The sequence below is a fragment of the Leptonychotes weddellii genome, chromosome 7, assembly GCF_054177405.1.
Source record: "Leptonychotes weddellii isolate Sample4059 chromosome 7, ASM5417740v2, whole genome shotgun sequence".
Classification (NCBI taxonomy): Eukaryota; Metazoa; Chordata; class Mammalia; order Carnivora; family Phocidae; genus Leptonychotes; species Leptonychotes weddellii.
In genome coordinates this window covers 121,759,329-121,776,589 of record NC_138375.1, presented here as the reverse complement: position 1 = coordinate 121,776,589, position 17,261 = coordinate 121,759,329, and positions in this window count along the sequence as shown.

Genomic DNA, 17,261 nt, shown 5'->3' with positions numbered 1-17,261 from the left:
TGACCTCACTGATATGAGGAATTCTTAATCTCAGGAAACAAATTGAGCGTTGCTGGAGTGGTGGGTGGGGTGGGAGGGATGGGGTGGCTGGGTGATAGACACTGGGGAGGGTGTGTGCTCTGGTGAGCACCGTGAATTGTGTAAGACTGTTGAATCACAGATCTGTACCTCTGAAACAAATAATGCAATATATGTTAAGAAAAAAAAAAAGAAGAAAATAGTAGAAGGGGAAGAATGAAGGGGGGAAATTGGAGGGTGAGATGAACCATGAGAGACGATGGACTCTGAAAAACAAACTGAGGGTTCTAGAGGGGATGGGGGTGGGAGGATGGTTAGCCTGATGATGGGGTTAAAGAGGGCACGTCCTGCATGGAGCACTGGGTGTTATGCACAATGAATCATGGAACACTACATCAAAAACTAATGATGTAATGTATGGTGATTAACATAACAATACAAAAGTAAAAAAAAAATTACAGAAAGCTTACCCTTTCGTTGAACTAACAAATAATATTTAAAAACAGAGCCTAATAGATATGTCTGCCAATCATATGAGATCTTTTTAACATTTGACAAATTATTCTATCTATGATAAGGATTTAGAAATTATAAGCCTAAAAACAGTTATTCTTGTGAGGAATAATTTGTATCATCAGAGATATGATCCTCTTCACTTTATGAACCTAATATTTGAAAGATGGATGGTAACATTTTATTTCATAAGGCAAATGTTAATATCACTGTTCATTCCTAGCCAATCTTTTTAAGAGAGTAAGTGCCAAGAGCCTCGGGGCATCATGTTGCATCTAATTACAATATAGGAATCCATGCATCAGAGATTTAAACATTAAATACCCACAACTATTATATGTTATATGCATTACTAAAATGGAAAAAGTTATAACTAAATAATCTCTACCTTTTAGAAGCTGCAAATTTAAAGCAGACAGTATTTGGGTTTCTAAATACAAGAGAACACACAATACTATGAAGAGCACAAGATACTGAGAGAATGCACATTTCTTTAAGCACAGAATTGGAGGTGTATCTCAGAGAGATGATTAGTGCTTGTAAAGGAGGCAAGGATGTTCAAATATAGCACCACTCTGATTCCAAAACCACCCTAGAAGAATAATAGTGTTTCAAGCAGCTTAACAGTAATTCAGTTACATAACAAATGAAATATTTATCATATTAACACACAACATGGTTGTAGCACAAGGGGAAAAGGTACTCTAGTAGAAATATGTCCAGAACAACTAAGTCTTTAAGAAGAGGGCTTACAATCTTCTGAAAAAAAAAAAAATAACAAAATCAACTATCAGTTACTATACACCTGGAACTCTGTGGCATCTTCAGGGAATGTGAAAGAGGTAAAAAGGTATTATTCTTAACCTGAAGTGTAAGTCCAATTGAGGAAGTATGAATAACCCTCAAGGAATCATCAGAACACTACTTAAAGGAACTTAAATGGGATATATAGTATTGTTGTAAGTCTATAGGAAATTCAAAATAACAGAAAGTCAATGTAGAAAGGAATTCACCACAGCAAGTCTCAGGCATCAGGTGACTTTTCAACTGGCTTTTAAGCCATGTATTAATCATATGCACTCCTCACAGCATAGCGAATGGTTGCACTTGGGTTTGATGAGTATCCAAGTTATGGAGAAGAAGAGGGATAAAGACAGGAGATGAGTCTGTAAGTAGAAAACAGAAAGAGGACAAAAATTTGTATAAATAAATTTCTGAGAAAGCTCAGAAGGACAGTCAGGAAAGCATGCTGCTGTCCTCAAAGGACAAGGAGGCGTGACAGGATTTAGAAGCAAAACAGAATTGAGGAGATGGAATTTGAAAAAGAATAATCCAACAAAGATGTGTGGGGTAAAATCTACTTTCAGCAGGAAAGAGACCATTTACATCATCTTGGCCTCTGGGGATAAAAAAGGCAATTAGGGTCCTGACAAATGAACAGAAGAACCATCGCATTGTGGGGAATTCTCCTACACAGCAATCTCCCTACTTTGCAGATCATCCAATCTCTACCTATATCAGGAAGCAATGTCTTGAAGGTCTTATAACCAATGTCCAATGACACCATGGCATTTGGAAAAACTATCCTTGCACAGGCTACATTAGGCAGCTGAGCTTTCTGGGACTCCAGGTATCATGGTGCAGACAGACACTGCTTTTACCACAGTAGAAAGAGATTAAGGTCACCCATTGTGCCAGTTCTCAGAGGACAGTTTGACAGCATCAAGAAACAGGGCATGGTAGAAAGTCAATATTCTGTTACCAAGGTAAAGAGCTGTGAGTTGAAAATGAAAGCAGTAGACCAGCTGTGTTTTGTTTAGTCACCCAGAGAAGACTTGCATAAAACACTTATTTATATTTCTTTCCATTGTTAACCCAAGTTAACCAAATTGACAGGCTTTTTTAAACTTTAGACTACTATTACCTTTACTATTGTTTTTCCTTTGTTATTATTAATGCAATTAGTTTTATTATTGGAAACAGATGAAAATAATAAAAATAACCTGACAGAGTCCCTAAGCCCTATTTGACTAAGTTATAAAGTTGGTTCCTACTCAGTAACTTAGGAAATTAAAAACACTAAATCTAGGATTTTTCTCCACTGGGACCTAATCCAGTCCAATTTAGAAGTTGAGGATTTATAAAGGCTTTTCTGAAAGAAATGGGAAAATGTCAGCTACAATTTCTTGCTAGACTTGAACTGAATCTATTAACCTTGCCCAGAGAATATAATGTTACAGTTATCTCATTTACAATGTTATTGTATATGATTTATGGCCACAGTATCAAGCCTCAAACTAGGTTTTGTAGTTTTAAGTTAAATTTACATGTCTGTAATACAAATGATTTTTTTTCTTGTTCAGATAAAAAGATATTAAAAAGTGATTTATAATATTTCAGTTGGATGGAAAATATACAGAACGCCTTAGTGTAGTGAAGGGAAAAAAAACATTAGTTAGACAACTATCATGAATATGCACATTCACACTGCTTAATGCTTCCAATCTTTTAATGTATGCCTGGTTATCAACCACTAGACATCTTTTGAATTACATTATATTTAGAATACAATGAGACACAACTCTATATGAAAATCAGATTAAAAAGAAGAACCAAAAGGATAAGGAAAAAAATGTATCATCTATGCAGTTCACCTAAGATCCATGAATGCTAAAACTAACTTAGGTACTACTATTTTTGCAAATGTCCTCTACCTAACAGCATAAAATATAATGCTCTTTAAATATGTCACACAATAGCCTTTCTAACATTATCACCATTATTGAAACTCAAGAGAATTTGCTTTACCATAAACTGTAAGAGTTTGAGATTTGACTTTGGGGTATTGTATTTTATTGGAAATGGCTAATGTAACACCACTTGAAAGATACCATGACGTACAACTATAAAGTCAGTTCCAGTTAACAGACTAAAGACTTAGTAACACCTTTACTAGCAAACAACACCCAATGTCCTATAAACTTAAATTAAAATAAAAAATCTCCAATGTGTTATCTATATAGGTCATACATCACACACAAATATTTCAAAATTATACAATGCCAGATAAATTTCATAATTTAAAAGTACCATTAAAAATAAAAGCCCACTGGGTGCGTGGGTGGCTCAGTCGGTTATGCATCTGCCTTCAGCTCAGGTCATGATCCTGGAGTCCTGGGATCTAGCCCCACATCAGGCTCCCTGCGGAGCCTCCCTCTCACCTCCTTCTCCCTCTCCCTCTGCCTGCCACTCCCCTACTTGTGCTCTGTCAAATAAATAAATAAAATCTTTTTTTTTAAAAAATGTCAACACCAGGAGTTGGTTTTTCTCTAAGATTTATTTTCTTTAGAGGAAAATTTCCAGTATCTTGCTCAGTAGATAAGTCAAAGTGTTTTCATTCATAGGGCAGAGACGGGGTGGCTGGAACCTGATTGTTGGGCATATAGCTTGCAGTACTTTCCCTTTTTATTCCTGTGCCTAACCTATGCTTCCTTCCATGACTACCATCTCTGAGCCCCAATCTTCTTCTTCTCAAATTCTCCAGAGAGGAAAGCTCTGTATCACCCACAAACCTTCGTTTTCCTTATTTGAATTAAGGCAAGAAGGAGCTAGTAGCGAACATCTCTAGGAATAGGGAACTAGTGAATTCACCTCAAATTCAAATTATTAAAAATTATTTATAATTACTTTGCTGTTATTCAGCAAAAATCTCTTTATAACTTTAGAAAACAATGTTACTTTATTCAAAGTGTACATATATAGGACTATCATTAACTTTACAGAAATGGCTTACTTGGACTACAAAGGTGCACTGTATCACAAAAATACGTCAAGATTTGACTATCTGTATATTTTCTTTCCAAAGATAATTTTCATCATCAATGAAAATTTGGATGAATCAAGTTTGAAAACTAAGTTTTCCTGGATTACCTTTAACTCTATTCAAGTGTTTCTTTATGCCTACTCCTAATACCACAAGGGAAACAGTTCTTTGACTTGAACTGGAAATATAAGATTTAAATGGATCCTTAGTTCTTAAAAAAAAAAAAAGTGTTTGTATCTCAATGCTCATAGCTGGAAAAGTCAACCACTTCCAATTTCATGGTCAAATAGACAAAAGGGTGAGCAGAGATCAATGTCATTTGAAGCTTTGAGTTTGCTAGCTGCCTCTGATTTGCCACAATCAATTTTAGTGACTAGGATTTATCCTACCTTGACTAAACAAGTATCCATTTAATCAAAAGGTCATCAAGCTCCAACAGGGGGATGGGGGAAACAAAGAATAAGGTTGGTATTATGTGTTAATATTTTAATTATTTTATGAAGCATAGTTACCTATAACCTACAAAAATAGGATATTTTTCTATCTTTTTCTTTCTAAATGACTCAAGATGGAGCAACATGCTACAATGTAATGCTTTTAATTAATATATTGGGTACCAATGATCTTACTCTATTTAAATGATAAACCAGTACATGGTTAACACTAAAAGATAAATTTCTGCTTTGGATCTAAAAGTCCCCTCTTTTTTGTGTGCCTCCTAATTGGGTAAGCCATTTTAAGAGCTTTTTAGGAGAGCTTAGTGAACTATTCTTCTTCAGCCTGCCTACACCAAATCTGAAGTCAAAGCACTTGACATGTTGTCATGTTCATTCTAAGGAAACATACACGAAAATGATAATTGGGGGGAAAAAAGGAAACTGCATCAAGAGAACTAAATACTTTTTAAAACCCTTACTTTCAGAAAAGTAGTTGTGTTATCCCAACTACTTATGTTAATGAATTACAAATAATATTTAGAAGAAACCCTTTAAAAACTCACTAGACCAAAAAAGACATACACCATCAAATACAATGGTGGAAATTTCAAAATATTTTTTGTAATTTTTCTACTTATATTTAAACACAGAACTGTTTTATGATTGCATTTGCTCCCAAATACAAACCTATATAATTATAAAGTTGAAATTTCATTAAGATGACTGAAACATAAAGACAGAGTAATTCCACTAAAGCACAGACTAGTAATTGATACTGAAAGAAATTAGAGTATAAGTTAGCATAATGATTTGCTTCAGATCATTCATTTCTTTGAATCATATACTTTTATGTCAGAAATGTCAACTAAGCCTAGAAATACTAGCAATATTAAAATATTTTCTATGACCAGTATATTGTGTCAAATAAAACTAATCTCTGCTTCTTTGGAGGAAAAAAAATGTTTAGAAGAGAAGAATTAGAGAGGTACAGAAGAAATAATGTAAAATATATGGATTTACATTCTGCCAAACACTATGCATATGTTATTCTGGTTAATACTGATAAATAATACAAGAGACCCGTTTTGATAAATGGGAATATTAAAATTAGAAAAACTATCTAAAAAACAACTAATAATTAGTTGAACCAAGATTAAATAACAGGTTTGTCTGATTCCCAAATCCTGCTAAATTTCACTAGGTATGGAAATATAACTAGTGGATATTAAACACAATGGAAAGAGAAAAAAGAAATTTATGTTATGTGATTTAAATCCCATTTGGCTGCTTTCTGTGCTGTGATTCTCCCAAAAGCAGTATCTATATGAAATTTATGCTGAGAATTTTCTGCAAAAAAAAATCAGATGTGATAAATGCATGGGGAACTTTGTGGCAAATGCTGGTCAACTACTATAAACTAAGAGTAGTATTTGCAGTCGTATTTACATTATCATTTCCTTACATAATTTTAAACCACCCCTTTCCTCATTTTTTAACAGGAACAGATTTTTTAAAAACAAAATAAAACTGAAGTGCTCATAAGGTAAAGGCCCAATGTCAAGCAATACCCTTCATATCTCAAGTCCCACTTTCTAAATATGAGTACTTTTAACTTTTTCAGAATTTTAGCTGCTCTTGGATACATTTCTGACAAGTATTGTTATGATGCTATTACCTGACAAATTTGAGAAATTATAAACTGAATCTCCGCATTGAAAGATAAGTATGAGATTACAACATCTCATGTTTCCTATGATAATTTTGGTGAGTTACTATTTTGTCTAATGATTATTTAGTATATATAAATATGTTAATCTCAGTTTATCATTGCATTAACTTTTGAAAGTTGTCTTAAGTATCCCTTAATCCTCATATTATATAAAGATACAAGCTTTCTTTCTTTCTTTCTTTTTTTAGAGAGAAAGAAAGCGGGGGCAGGGGGTGGGGGAAATAAGGGCAGAGGGAGAAAGACTCCCAAGTGGACTTTGCATTGAGTGCAGAGCTGACACAGGGCTCAATCTCATGACAACCCTGAGATTACCACCCAAGCCAAAACCAGTCACTCAACCAATTGTGCCACCCAGGTGTCCCATAAAGATACAAACATTCTTATCTTGCCTCCTACTCTCCCCTCCTCTTTCTCTTTACATCTTTTTTCATCTATTAATACATTGCAAAAGTTAAGAACTTATTTATAACCATAAATAAAAATTCCACTATAAAAAGTTATAGTTTGATTCTATAAGTTGAAAACACCCAGTGTTTATGTTATTAGGACTATATAAATATCATATACACACAAAAATCAGATAATAAACTAGGAATTAATTTGTCTGTAGGTTAAATATCACAACTGTTCTATTCAAATGAAAATGTTCCCAGTACACAGAAAAATGTCTGACATTCCTCACGTCCCATAAATTTCTCAAAATGAAACTGTATTTTGAGAAGCTCCATATAAAAAACAAGATTATATGAGTTTTTTCCCATGAATTTTATGATTGCCTTTCTTTTTTCTTGTTGAAAGAAGAAAAAAAATCCAATCTTCTTTTTCTTTATCATTAACATCATTCAGCATCCTGATTTTATGGCAACCTTTCCATTCAATGAGAAGGCGGTCTATTTGAAGCCAACTGATTTCTTCTTCAGACTGCTTGAATGTCCCATTGTAGGTGTTTATTTTTGTAATATGAAGATATTATGTTTCTACAGAACCTCCATATCTTTGCTCCTCCCATTCTATCTCCTAATTTATGTTGATTGTATCATTAGTTTTATTTATCTAAGGTTGAATACACTTGCCTTCATTCAGTGATAATGAAAGGATAACATATTTATAACGTTTGTAGCATTATACTTCAGAATCTATAATTAACAAAAATATTTTAGTTTTCAGTAGGACTTTTCCGTGGGGTTAGAAAAAATATCCAGAAGGACAAGGTGTAAAATCTCAAGTATTAATTCCACTATAGCTGTATTTCTACCAAACTTATTCTCAAAGATATAACCATTGTAAATTCTAGAAAACATCAAAAAACAGCCACCTGAAAGCATTAGAGAGTGAAAAAAAATCAGACAAATTCTAGACAGAAGTCAAAACTTGGAAAAAGGTACAGCATGGTATGAGTTTCCTGTTTTTAAGACTTTTTTTTTTTAAGATTTTATTTATTATTTGACAGAGAGATATAGTGAGAGAGGGAACAACAAGCAGAGGGAGTGAGAGAGGGAGAAGCAGGCTTCCCACTGAGCAGGGAGCCCGATGCGGGGCTCGATCCCAGGACCCTGGGACCATGACCTGAGCCGAAGGCAGACGCCTAATGACTGAGCCACCCTGTTTTTAAGATTTTTACACTAAAGGCAGGATATAGTTGATGCTATATATGGTGCATAAAATCCCAATAGAAAACATGAAGTCTTTCAGAGAACAGAGTGTGAGTCAACTACAGTCTCTGGAATGTGAACGGGGAGGATACCATAGAAAAAGAGAGTCAAAGAGGGAGAGCCCTAAATTGTTTTATATAAACTCTGCCCAAATCTCTAACTGATCCTTGATATACACAGCGTGTGGCAGACACAAAATGATGCAGTTAAAGCGAAAAGAGATGAACTGATATTTCAGCTGCAGCCCCAGAGAAACAGTTTACAGTTTTTGTCTGACCAAGATAATTGCCTCCTAAAACAAACTAGCAAACTAAAAACCAACATTCTTCAGAGGGATATAAAAGAATGCAGAATTTCTACAACTAACATTTAAAATGTCCAGGAAAAATAATCCAAAAGACTAAATACACAAAGCAACAGCAACATTGGGCCAATTCTTAATAAAAGGACAATTATTTAAAACCCCTCTAAAGATGACCAAGATATTAGAAACAGCAGACAAGAATTTAAGCCAGCTATTTATAACTGTGCTCAATGATGTAAAAGAAAATATGTTTGTAATTCATAAAAGATAGGAAATCACAGCAGAGAGGTAAAAACTACATAATAATATCTAAATGAAAATTCTGCAACTGAAAAATACAATAAAAAATTTTTTTTGAAAAACTGTTGGGTAAATTTTTCCCCAATTTGGAGAAAGTTGTGCATATACAAAAGATGCTCAACAAACTCCATGCAGAATAAATGGTGCATCACAGTTAAACTGCTGAAAACAAAGATAAAGGTAACATCTTTTTTTTTTTTTTAAGATTTTATTTATTTATTTGACAGAGAGAGAGAACACAAGTAGGCAGAGTGGCAGGCAGAGAGAGAAGGAGAAGCAGGCTCCCCGCTGAGCAGGGAGCCCGATGCGGGGCTGGATCCCAGGACCCTGGGATCATGACCTGCGCCGAAGGCAGACGCTTAACTGACTGAGCCACCCAGGCACCCCTAAAGGTGAAATCTTATAAGCAGCCAAAGAAAAACAACACATTACATACAGGGAACAATGATTCAAAAACCACTCACCTCATTAGAAGCAGGTAAGGCCAGATGATAGTGGAAAATCATCCATAAAATGCTAAAAGACAGAACTATCAATTCAGAATTCTATTTCAAGTGAAACAATTTTTTTTAAAAATAAGGACATTTCAGAATAAAGAAAACTAAGTGGATGTGTTTGTCAGAAGACTTGTACTATATGAAATACTAAAAGAAGTTATTCAAGTGAAAGTAAAATTATACCAGAGGGAAACTCAGATCATAAGGAAGGGATGAACAGCATCAGAAATTATAAATATTCATATAAATATAAAACCTTCTTCTTCCCCATATTTTTTAAATGCATGAGTGATGAGGAAAAATTGTAACATTGTCTTATAGGTTTTACAGGTACACAGATACATGTAATGTCTGCAGAATAAGGATACTAAATGGGTGCCAAGTTTCTACATTTCATGTGAAGTGGTAGAACGGCAACTTTGAGTAGAATGAAAAGTTAAGGATTTATATTGTAATTTCTAGAGCAACCACTAAAACACTAACAGAGGTATGTAAAGCTAAAAATCCAATAGCAAGAGTAAGACATGCATCCTGTGAATATTCAAATAATCCAAATAAAAGCAGGAAAGGAAGAACAGAGGAATGACAACAAAACAACAAAAAACAAAGGTGACAAACAAAAAACAATAAAAGAGACCTATATACAATTATATCAGTAATTTTACTAAATGTTAATGTAGCACGTGTATTAATGTATTCAACATGGGAGAGCTATTTTAATATCTATTAAAACAGACCTCAATAAAAGTATTATTATAGATAGTAACGGACAATTAAAATAATAAAATGATCAATACAGCAGGAATACAGAACTATCTTAAAAGGACCTTAAAACACAGCTTCAGAATAGAAGAGAAAGAATTAAAGGAGAAATAGATAAAATCACAATTACATTTCAATACCTCTTTTATCAGATCAAAAGATCAGTAAAGACAATTATCTAAAAAAAATACTATCAACCACCTTGACCTAACTGGCATTTAGAGAACACTACACTCAATAACTCCAGAATATACTCATTTTTATTATACATAGTACATTGGCTAGAAAGTAACATATTCTGGGTTCAAAAGCAAGTACCAATTGTCATATGATTTAACATACTATAAATAAATCATTATTGAATATATAGGAAGGGAGGGAAGGAGGGAGAGAGCAAGGAAGAAAAGAAGGAAGGAAAGAGATGATTACACACAGATCATTTCTGATGTATTTGCCCCCCCCTTTTTTTTCACCCTAGCCTTTTCCAACCTCTCCACCCTTGTTTTTATTCTAAAATAATTGTTGAAAACAGCAGACTGGATGATGAGCACCGGGTAATGCATGGAATTTCTGAATAACTATATTGTACATCTGAAACTAATATTACACTGTATGTTAACTAACTGGAATTTAAACAAAAACTTAAAAAAAAAAAAAAAGCAGACTGCTGTGTCTTCCCCATTCTCATTGCTTTTTCTAGAAATAAAGACCCAAGGTTTATAAATTTTGCAAATAGAACACCAGACCCTAGTCAGGCTATAATGTATTTGCCATGTCATTTTCAGATATTAAACTCTTCTATGGAGAACAAGATAAACAAATAACATGGGTGAAATGTACAAGGTCTACTAACAATAGTTACAAAATTGCTAACCTATAAAGACAGTTGGGCATAGAATATAGTCCATGTACACTGCACACAGATAAAATTATGAAAAATGAGAGCTAATGTGTACATATACAGAGATGAGAAGACTGCTTAAACCGTAAATATTCATAAATCATGGATCATATGGCTCCCAGTTGCCAGTAATGTGATCCCTAGTGTGACACTGTCACCCACTGGTGACACCCATTTTGGTCCCATGTGACCTCTGCCAGAGACATACAGATAAAATCCACGGCTGCTCAGCAAGTCGTCAGTGATCTACAGCTATTGGCCAGGCATACTTGCCCCTGTGTCTCTCTAATCGAACAAGCAAGTGATAGGTCAGAGGACCTTCTATCTGCTGAGTGCCCTTTCTAAACCTCAACTCTGCTTCTTGTAACTACACTGTCAGCAGAGCAGGCTGATGAGGCAGGAGAGAGAAACGAGCATATGAACACTGTTTTAACACAGGATCAGGTAGTGTGTTCTTTGCATTCCAGATGCATCCCACTATTTTTTTTTTAAAGATTGTATTTATATATGTGAGAGAAAGAGAATACAAGTGGGGGGTATGGGAGGGGGCAGAGGGACAGGGAGAAGCAGACCCCCTCTGAGCAGGGAGCCTGACACTGGACTCGATCCCAGGACCCTGAGATCATGACCTGAGCCCAAGGCAGATGCTTAACTGACTGAGCCACCCAGGTGCCCTGCATCTCACTATTTTCAGAGTATAAACCAACACCAATATTTTGCTTCTTTCTGCATTTTGGAAATTGATTAAATAAACCATTCGATTTTAGCCTTTAATTTGGTCTATGGGTCTCTCCGTTCTGCAACCTCTGGGACAGCTTCTATAAATGCTACTGTTGCCAAAAATGATTTTCCACTGTGGCAGTATGTTTAGGTGACCAACTGCCTAAGGAAGTTAACTCAAAGACTGTAGTTAAAAATGTGACTGGCAGCTGTTAATTAAGTTTAGACTGAAAGGCTGAATATACTTTAAGCCCTGAGTCCTTAAGAATAAAATATATATTCACAGAGAAGCCTGGGGGGAAAAAATTCAAAGTTTAGTGACTTAAGCACACTGTGTCAATTTTAAAAGAGATCTCAGAATTTAAGACGTTGAATGATTTTAAGTCATACCAAATAAACTAACAGCAGAAGAAACACACAGCCTAGCAACAACATCAACACATGTTTTATGTTCTTTATGCAAAAACAAGTACTGGACAAAGCACTAAATTTGGTGGCAGAGAACCCTCAAGTCTGTGGTTCACTGATTTTAAATAATTAACTTGACCTGTCTGTTTTTCTGATTATCTCTCTTCTGCATAGAACTGTGGTCCAGATTAAACACTTGAAGCTTCTCAGATTACAATGATTCAAAGAACCAAAAATAACAGGATATATTACATTTTTAAAATGAATACATTTTTCCTCTAATATAAACTATTAGTTTAAAATACTGAGTAGTCTGTCAGGAGGTTGATTGTTTTTTGGTTAGAATATCTTTAATTTTTCATGATCCCAGGGTCCTGGGATCGAGCCCCACATGGGGCTCCCTGCTCTCCGTCTCCCACTCCCCCTATTTGTGTTCCCTCTCTCGCTGTCTCTCTCTCTGTCAAATAAATAAATAAACTTTTTTTTTAAAGAATATCTTTAATTTGTCCCATAAAATTTTGTAAGTCAACCATTCTTTCTCCTGATTGTGCACCAAGCCATATGGGAAAATTTCTCATAAAAAATACATGAATTTCATGCTAGAGGCTTTAAGTTTTATTTTTAATTAAATTGGCCAGCATTGAGATACCATATACATATAAGATTTTGATATATTGAGTCTCCAAATTGGTATAAAATTTGGCAGAATTTATCATCTGGCATTATTAGAATAATACAATAAATGTAAATGGAGATAATTGGTTTGAGGGATTTTAAATAGCATTTTAAAATACCAGGTACATGAGGGAATTCTAACAAACCTGACTGAAGACCAAACCAGGCTAGATGTTACATATTTACTACCACTGAGTACACAGAATGACTAAAACTCAGCCTAACCAAATGTTGCCAGGTAAAATTCCTTGATACAAACTGATGAAATGAGTAGATAAATATGATTAATGTTTATAGGCTGGCAATGATAAGACAGCGTACAAAACACCCAAGTTTCTGAGAGTCAGAAACTTGGGTTTCCACTAAGTAGGAATAATTTCAAGTATGTCTCTTAACCTGTCACTGGAGTGCTATTTTCTGAAGATCTTTCTGGCTAGTAGAGTCTTCTGTTACAATCACTCATTAATAATCATAAACCACCCTGCTGCTCTGCTCTTTTCTTCTTTCTCCCACAGCTCCCCTAAATCCAAAACTGGTGGCACTACAGGAGTCTTTATTGAAAGAATTTGGAGCTTTCAGAAAAATCTGTGGGTTTTGAATGGAAGAAAACAACTATAAAGAATAGCTTAAGGCAAAATGGTATACCAGTGGACTCCCAGGGAGGATGGGCTGATGCCTCTGTCCTAAAATCTCTCCTTGCATCTGTCTGAAATGGTCTCTTCATCCTGCTTTCTGAAATCTCATCTTTTGAAGAGTCTCAATTTCACTGTGGGCCAATGTGAATTTCATTGTTAGTCACTATCTTGGAATCCTAAAGTAGCCCAAATAGGCATTGTCACTGCAAATTCCAGACTCAATGTTGAAAGGTTTGGTAAACGTGAGACAGGTCATATATGCTTGCCCCACACCACTTTTTGCTTCTTCTCAATACCACAATACACATGTAAATGAGAATTTGCTGAAGAGAGAGAATTCAAGTGAAATATAAATGTAGACAATTGAAAAATAATCTCCATTAGTGAAGAAAAAAAAGCATTAAAATGTTAAATCTCTCACAGCAGGTCCCCTTGAGGGTACACACATTACAGACTTGGTCTTGTACTCATCTCAATAGCTCCTCCTTCAAATATCCATCGCACAAACCACACTCCACCTAGGGAACACAACCCATTCATAACAATCCCCTACTCATGGAAATCCCATCCTTCCCCCTGCAACAACTCACCCTCCCAGTGATCCACAACACACAGCGATCCCAAATAATTCATATCCAATCAGGAAATCAGTCTACAATAACATGGACAAATGAAAGATTCCGTTGGGAGTAGGACTATCTTCCAATGAGAAACCTCTGACTCAATAAACCAATCACTCCTTCCCTCCTGAGTTCTCTGTCTTTCCCTACAACCTCAAGAAAGTATATTTTTTCCCTCTAAGAAACAGTGCAAAAAGAGCAATCATTCACTGCCTAGGTTCATTATGGAGAACAGCAGAAGTTTCTTTTTGTCACTTTCAACAATTCTGGGTCAAGGGTTGGGAGTGGGGATTCACTTCACTGTTTCCAATTACACACACTGAATTTATATGATTCCAGGATAACAGCATTTTTCCAGGATAAACAAAAACACCACCACATTAAATATACATGTTAATAATAAGATGCATTAAAACTCCAAAGGTTAAAATGGGAAACAAATGTGCATCTTGGAGTTTTTCAAGTATTACACATATAGATATATAGTTGCTAAAAATTCTTAGGCAATCAAATTTTATACACCTGGCCCCAGAATTTGTCTTTTTTATCCTCAGAAGACACTCAAGGGAAACTTGAAGTGCATTCAACATAATTACCTAAGCCTCCCAGCTTTCCAAGCACCTGGAGAATGCTATTGAAGGCAGAGACTTTGGCTTTATCAAAACCTCATGTTAACACATCCAACATGGGAAATTTATTTTCATTTTCCATAGAATCGGCCCTTACAGACCCATCACTGAAGTGCTATTTCAAACATCAGAGCAAGGAAGAAAGCTGCCTCCATACCACCTTAGTATAACTTCAGTCCCTGCCAATTTTAAGAAATCCTGGGACCATGAGTGTTGCTGGTAGACTGCATTGTTCCACCCCATGAATCCCAGCTTGCTAGATGCACACCGACTTCATCATAGAGATGGCAGCTTGATTTGTTTGAACGCTGGTCTCTATACTGTCCTCAGTTTATTCTTTCATAAGGCTTTTACTCTCTCCCTCTGTCCAAGTTTTGTTTTGTTTTTTTAACTTTGGGGCACCCTTGAATTACTCTAGCCATCCCACCTTGAGGGCCCTCACCCTGTATCCCATACCTTTAACCAATCATTGTAGAATCTTAGCTGCTGCCTCCTGTTCAACAATGGTTTATAAAGCACTCAAGATGGGCACCTGGGTGCTTTAGTTGGTTGAGCATCAATTCTTGGTTTTGGCTGGGTCATGATCTCAGGGTCATGGGATCCAGCCCCGGGTGGAGCTTTGCTCAATGCAGAGTCTGCTGGAGATTCTCTCTCTCCCTCCACATATGCTCTCCCCTCTCCCCCCTGCCCCCATACACATTCATACTCTCTAAATAAATAAATAAATAAATAAATAAATAAATAAATAAAATCTTATAAAGCACCCAAGGACCACTGGAAGTGCTGCTCAGTTATCTACTGTCATTTCATATCATAGTTCCATTGCTTCTTTGTGTGTATTTGTGTGTTTAAAATAAGCTTATTACCGGGCGCCTGGGTGGCTCAGTTGGTTAAGCGACTGCCTTCGGCTCAGGTCATGATCCTGGAGTCCCGGGATCGAGTCCCGCATCGGGCTCCCTGCTCGGCGGGGAGTCTGCTTCTCCCTCTGACCCTCTTCCCTCTCATGCTCTGTTTCTCATTCTCTCTGTCTCAAATAAATAAACAAAATCTTTAAAAAAAAAAAAAAGTTTTAAAATAAGCTTATTACCACCCTAACCGAGAAGTCCTCCCAATGCTCGTACTTTTCAAACTCTCTGAAAACAAATTAAGAAAAAATAATCAAGACCACGAAAGGCAATGCTAATGCTTGGGGACCCAGAATCTGGATGAAGATAAAAGTCACGAGTTTATAATTAAAAGTGAAACTGGCTCCCTTACCTGCCAAGTAAAACCAAAAATAACAAGGGAAGTCCAGATTTTATTAGCCATCTCAGCACCTATGGGGGTGCAACCACTCTCCCTCCAAAAATCTGTTTTTTTTCTTCTGAATTGAAAAAAGAAAGAGGGAAGACTTCCTATGATATTGACTGAGCCTTCCATTCAGGGAAGGGTTCATCACCTGTTGCTCAGCATTTAGCACTGTTAACACTGGCATGACAGCTAACATCATGATCATGATCTCTTTCTCAACATCCATGAAAGTACTCCAATTCCTGCTTGTTCTTTCAGATTTCTTTCACACAGACTACTATTCATGAATATTTGGTTTCCTTTTTCTGGCTTTGTGTGTGCTCTCACTCTCTCTTTCTCTCTCTCTCTCTCTGGCTTTGTGTGTGCTCTCACTCTCTCTTTCTCTCTCTCTCTCTCTCTCTGGCTTTGTGTGTGCTCTCACTCTCTCTTTCTCTCTCTCTCTCTCTCTCTGGCTTTGTGTGCACTCTCACTCTCTCTCTCTCTCTCTCTCGGTAAAGATTTACTTACTTATTTTAGAGAAAGAAGGAGAGCACACAGTGGGACAGGGGCAGAGGGAGGAGACTCAGACTCCTCCCTGAGCAGGGACCCCAACGTGGGGCTCAATCTCATGACCCTGAGATCACGACCTGAGCCAAAAATCAAGAGTTAGACACTCAACCGACTGAGCCACCCAGGCACCTCTCTCTCTCTTTTAAGCATATTTCCTAATACTTTTGGGGGTTCATCTTTACCAATACAACCATGCCAGCAATGAGAAAGTTCTTAGTGTTAAACCTTTACTTATTGCCATATCCAAATATATGACATCTACATAGCAAGACTGAACATTTGAATTTCCTGTTTTTATCCAGATATTTGGACACTGTGTAGATATAATTTTTACTCCTTGAAGAAGCCATGTAAGAATAATGTTTATGTACATATATGGAATTTAAGGTAACTATCATTTGGGGGGATATCTGTTTCTGTCATAGCACATTTTTCTATAAACTAGGTGGCAGAAGATATATTGATTCTCTTTGCATAAAAGTAGTTCATCAGTAAACATATAAAATTTATATTTGTTTCTGATACATATCCTTTATTCACAAAGAGAAACTGATTTTGAAATGGTAAATGAGTTTGGTCCAAATAATAACCCTTTAAATCCACTGAAAACTAATAATTCCAAAACTGTGATCTGATTTCAGCAAACATACTAAAAAAAAAAAAATTTAACTAAAATACACATAAACTTCAGTTTTTATAAAGGCAACTTACTCCTGAGAAGTTGGTCAGCTGGATATGCAATGAAAACACAATAAATAACAATGGGAACATGCTGAACTTTTTTCTCTATGAAAAGACT